Source organism: Schistocerca americana, chromosome 5 (genome assembly GCF_021461395.2).
Source record: "Schistocerca americana isolate TAMUIC-IGC-003095 chromosome 5, iqSchAmer2.1, whole genome shotgun sequence".
Classification (NCBI taxonomy): domain Eukaryota; kingdom Metazoa; phylum Arthropoda; class Insecta; order Orthoptera; family Acrididae; genus Schistocerca; species Schistocerca americana.
This window is the reverse complement of record NC_060123.1, coordinates 222,158,146-222,164,383: the sequence shown is the minus strand read 5'-3', so window position 1 is coordinate 222,164,383 and position 6,238 is coordinate 222,158,146.

The window sequence follows — 6,238 nt, the reverse complement described above, 5'->3', positions numbered from 1 at the left end:
TGTTGTGAATACCTACTACTTAGGAAGTTGAAGGTGAAAACACTCCGTCATTGTTCCTTTTCTGTGTATGTTATGTCTTGAATAGGAAGACGGCTTTCAGGTATGCAGTAATCCATTTACATTTCTTGTCTGTAATAAAAAAATATGCAGCTGTGGAAGTAAATTCCATTACCAAGAGGCTATAATGCTTTTTTTTTTCCTTCTTTGCATTCTTCTGCAGCATGTCTCACTTTTTCATCTTGTGGGAACTGATTTTAACAGTCTTCCGTTTCCTTACAGAGGCTGATGCATTGGTTAGCAGCTGCCGGGCTGGGTTTTGTTGCCACTACATTTCAAACAGCACAAAGAAAGTGGTTGGAGGCAAAAACATGTTGTTTTTTAAATTACATTCATTCAGTTGCTTTTTGACCTTGATGACAGTTGATGTAGAAACCTGCAAGTGTACATACTTGACAATAGGGAAAAAGCCCTATTAAGTGAATTTCTGAGGAATGATAATTCACTATGTGGCAGCAATGCTTATTATATCCAAAAAATTCCATAAGATGCATATGCCTTCTGGTTATGTCAAATAATAAGAATCTAAAGAAGCTTGATTAGTGACACATGAATATGTTTTTAACAAACATGAGAATCCAAAGCTGGTTGTTGATCATCGTCAGTTAGACCGTCAGCGAGAGTGCACCGCTAGTTCCTGTTACTAATAAGGCGAGTACACCATTCACTTGTTAAATATTTTTACGAGCTTCAAACAGGAGCAACTGCAGTACTGGATAGCAACTGTGATCATTGTGTACAGATGTGAGCTCAGCTGGCGACCCTTTGCTCACAGCTTCAGACTGCATTGGCTTCTGTCACACAGCTTGAGGCTGCTGCCAAGGGACGTTGCTGTAGGCGATCGGACACGGGGATGCGAGGGACATCGAACACGTCCCACATGTCTTCTGATCGGTCCACTGCTGTGACCTCCCTGGGTACTGCCTGCACTGAGGTTGACCCCTCACCCGTGATCGAGAGGGAGATCATTCCAAAGTCTGGCAGGCAGCGAAAAACTTTCCAAGGGCCCGATTGTAGGGCCTCCTCAGTTCATTTGACGAACAGGTTTCGGGCATTATCTGTGGCTGACGATGGTTCTGAGCCGGATGCAGTTGTCCACACTGTTCCAGAGGAAGCTTCTTGGCCCGCAAGGTCTGGGCATTCACAGAGGGTGGGTTTGCTGGTAGTTGGGAGCTCCAACATTAGGCACGTAATGGAGCCCCTTAGGAACATGGCTGCCAAGGAGGGGTAGGAAGTCAGAGTGCACTCCGTGTGCATTCCGGGGGGAGTCATTCCGGATGTGGAAAGGGTGCTTCCAGATGCTGTGAAGAGTACAAGGTGCAGCCAACTGCAGGTGGTGGCTCATGTCGGTACCAATGATGTGTGTCGCTTTGGATCGGAGCAGATTCTGTCTGATTTCGGGCGGCTTATGGAAATGGTAAAGGCTGCCAGTCTTGCTTCCGAGATTAAGGCAGAGCTCACCATCTGCAGCATCGTCGATAGAACCGACTGTGGTCCTTTGATGCAGAGCTGAGTGGAGGGTCTGAATCGGAGGCTCAGGCAGTTCTGTGACCGTGTAGGCTGCAGATTCCTTGACTTGCGCCATCGAGTGGTGGGTTTCCAGGTTCTGCTTAATAGGTCAGGAGTCCACTACACACAGGAGGCTGCTACACAGGTAGTGGGGGCTGTGTGGAAGGGACTGGGCGGTTTTTTAGGTTAGTAGAGGGTCTCTCGGAACCACAGAAGGGGCGTCCGTCTAAAAGTAGGGAGCTAAAACAGAGTAAGGTAGTTGTAGAAACGATTGGTATTGTAGTTGTAAATTGTCGTAGCTGTGTTGGGAAAGAACCAGAGCTCCAAGCCCTAATATAAATCACTGAAGCTAAATAGTTGTAGGTACAGGGAGCTGGCTAAAGTCGGAAATAAGTTGAGCCAAAATTTTTTCAAATGATCTAACAGTGTTCAGAAAGGATAGATTAAATACAGTTGGTGGTGGAGCATTTATTGCTGTCAGAGGTAGTTTGGCTTGTAGCGAAATTGAGATGATAGTTCATGTGAAATAGTATGGGTAGATGTTATACCTGACAATCGGAGTAAACTATTAATTGGATCATTTTACTGACCTCCCGATTCAGAAGATATAGTTGCTGAACAGTTCAAAGAAAACTTGAGTCTCATTTCAAATAGGTACCTCACTCACACAATTATAATTGGTGGTGACTTGAATCTACCATGGATATGCTGGAAAAATTATATGTTTAAAGGCGGCTGCAGGCATAAAGCATCTCCGAAATTGTACTGAATGCTTTCTCAGAAAATTATTTTGAACAATTAATTCATGAGCCCACTCGAAGCGTAAATGGTTGCAAAAGCATACTTAACTTTTTAGCAACAAATATTCTTGGACAAATAGTGAGTGTTGTGATGAATACAGGGATTAGTGATTACAAGGCAGTTGCTGCTAGGCTGAATACCGCAACACCTACAACCATAAAAAAGAAACGCAAGGTATATCTATTTAAAAAATCTGATAAAAATGCTCTTATCGCCTTTTCACTCCTCCTGATCTGATCATGTAGGTGTAGAAAAGTTGTGGAATGTTTTCAGAGAGACAGTATCAACAGCAATTGAGAGATATATACCACATAAATTAATAAGTGATGGTACTGATCCCCCATGGTACACAAAACGGGTCAGATCGTTGTTGCAGAAGCAACAAAAAAAGCATGCCAAATTTAAAAGAACACAAAATCCCCAAGATTGGCAAAGTTTTACAGAAGTTCGAAATATAGCATGTACTTCAATGCGAAATGCTTTTAATAATTTACACAATGAAATTCTGTCTCAAAATCTGGCAGAAAACCCAGAGAGATTCTGGTCATACATAAAGCATGTCAGAGGGAAGACACAACAACACCTTCACTGCGCGATAACAACGGTGAAGTCACTGATGACAGTGCCACTAAAGCAAAGTTATTAAACACGGTTTTCCAAAACTCCTTCACCAAAGAAGACAAAGTAAATATTCCTGAATTTCAATCAAGAACAACTGCCAAAATGAGAAACATAAAAGTAGATATCCTCAGTGTAATAAATCAGCTTAAATCGCTTGATAAAGGCAAGGCCTCTGGTCCAGATTGAATACCAGTCAGGTTCCTCTCAGAGTATGCTGATAAAATAGCTCCATATTTAGCAATTATATGCAACCACCTGTTCACAGAAATATCCGTACCTAATGACTGGAAAATTGCTCAAGTCACACCTGTACCCAAAAAGGGAAGTAGGAGTAATCCACTGAATTACAGGCCTATATCACTAACGTCGATTTGCAGTAGGGTTTTAGAACATATACTGTATTTGAACATTATGAAGCACCTCAAAGAAAACGATTTATTGACATATAGTCAGCACGGATTCAGAAAATACCGTTCTTGTGAAACACAACTAGCTCTTTATACTCATGAAGTAATACGTGCTATCGACAAGGGATGTCAAATTGATTCCGTATTTTTAGATTTCCAGAAGGCTTTCGACACCATTCCTCACAAGCATCTTATAACCAAACTTCGTGCCTATGGAGTATCGCCTCAGTTGTGCGACTGGATTCGTGATTTCCTGTCAGAAAGGTGGAAATTGACCCTGAATAAAGAAAAGTGTGAAGTTATTCACATGAGTACTGAAAGAAATCAGCTAAATTTCGATTACGCAATAAGTCACACAAATCTGAGGTCTGTAAATTCAACTAAATACTTAGGGATTACAATTACAAATAACCTAAATTGGAATAATCACATAGATAATATTGTGGGTAGAGCAAACCAAAGACTGCAAGTCATTGACAGAACACTTAGAAGGTGCAACAGGTCTACCAAAGAGACTTCTTACACTACACTTGTCCACACTATTCTGGAGTATTGCTGTGCAGTGTGGCATCTGCATTAGGTGGGACTGACAGATGACATCGTAAAAGTACCAAGAAGGGCAGCTCATTTTGTATTATCGCGAAATAGAGAAGATAGTGTCAGAGACATGATACGTGAATTGGAGTGGCAATCAGTAAAACGAAGGCATTTTTTGTTGCGACGGGATCTTATCATGAAATTTTAATCACCAGTTTTCTCCTCTGATTGCGAAAACATTCTGTTGGCACCCACCTACATAGTGAGAAATGATCGTCATGATAAAATAAGAGAAATCAGGGCTCACACAGAAAAATTTAAGTGCTCGTTTTTCCCACGTGCCGTTCGAGAGTGGTGGTGGTTCATTGAACACTCTGCCAGGCACTTTATTGTGAATAGCAGAGTAATCACTTAGATGTAGATGTAGATGTCAGCAGTGTTCTGTAACCATATGCACCGGACATGCTTCTTTGACAGCTGTTCAACAAGATTTTGTGTCTGTACACACACACACACACACACACACACACAGACACACACACCACCATCACCACTGCCACCAAAGAAATTCTTCGTGAGCTGTGTGCCAATTTGGAGAGGGGAGGGGTGGGGAGATGGCTGCTGAGGCAAAACATTTGCTAGAAGGATGCCCAAGTGCCACCTGCTACACCTCCATTGCGAGCGGAGTCTACTGGCTGGGCTGTATTAGATCACCAGCTGCTTGTGTGGTTTGCATTTACAAATAAAAATTGAGTGTTTTATGATAGTTTTCCATAATGTAACATTGTTCCTGTCAGATGGCGATCACCTGAATGCATTCATGCCCGTCAGAATGCCCTACCTCAGGGGCAACCATGGTGTGCAAAACTTCACGTGAGCACAATGTCCTGCCTGCATGTGGGCTGACGCTCAGCCTGTCTTGGCACTACTTGGTATGCTCAGTCCTCCTCAGTGTAGCACAATCTTTCATTTAGCTGTGCAAAGTGACACTTCCTTCCAGCATTTGGTGTGGCTTATTTTGCTCAGGATGACTTTCTTGACTTTGGCACAATCATGTTGTAAGCACTGCTTATCCTTTGCTATTTGTTCATGGTATAAAGGAAGTTTACGTGTCCAGTGTCTGTTTGTGCAAAAAGAGGCAGTCAAGTGATCTGCCATTGCAGTCCATTAAAAATGAATGGGAACCACATAGAAGGTTGAGAACTCTCAATATCTTATATGCAGTTGCATGGTCGACGGGTACCACAAATTTGGTATGAAACAGCATTACAACACCCTGCAGAAAGAACTTAAAGATTTAGTAAGTGATGAAAGAGCTAAAAATTATAACAATTGACAGATGATTTGTATGAGATTCGGTGTCCTCTACATCAAGAAGCAATCTGTGTTAAATATGCAGGTATGAAACATATAATGGAACTGGTAGTGTGAATAGTAGATTTTCTGAAGTCGCACACACTGTTACATTGTCAGTTGCAACAGTTTATGATGGAATTGGACAAAGAGTACAGAGACATATTACTGCATAGTATATTGGTTAAGTCAACGGACATGCCTTGAATGAGTTGTTGAATTTCTGAAGGAAAAAGGAAAGCAAGAATAAAAATTTGAAGATCCAGAATGGCTTGCAGACATTTCTTTTTTAACAGAGTTAACTGCAGAATGTCTTCAGTAAGACGCTGAAAGGTAAGAAGCAACATACTTTTGATTTAATTGTGAATGTGGATGTATTTAAAAAGAAAATCACATTTTGGAAAGAACAACTTCTGACAAGGATGACCATTCATTTCGCTGAGCTCACTGGCATTAAAGAATTTTGACAATTGTGTTGTTGAAAGAATTGCAGGAATAGGTTTCTCAATGTTTGAGGACAATGCCAACCTTGCATCTGTTTTTGAGCTGTTTCCAAGACTGCTTGCCATTTCAGTTGAAAGTGCCCATGTGCATCTGCAGATGGAACTGGTCACTCCACCATGTAATTTCCATTTAAAAGACAAATTCTTTTATGTTAAAACTGTTCTGGAGCTCTACGTTGTTTTCCTCGCGAAGTTTTTCCATATTTCCATAATGAGGTTGCAAATGTGATATCATTGTTTCAATCAAGATATGTACGTGAAAGGTTTTTTTCTATTATGAAACTAAGTATGTCTTGATTACATGTCTGTATGCCAACAGGTTGTCCAAATATAAAATTTATCATGTCCTCATTGTGCCAAAAATAATTAAATAATACCAAAAATTGTTTTCTTTGTGATATATGTTGTTGAGAAATATGAAACAAAGCTGCATTTTGCATGTGGTGCTTT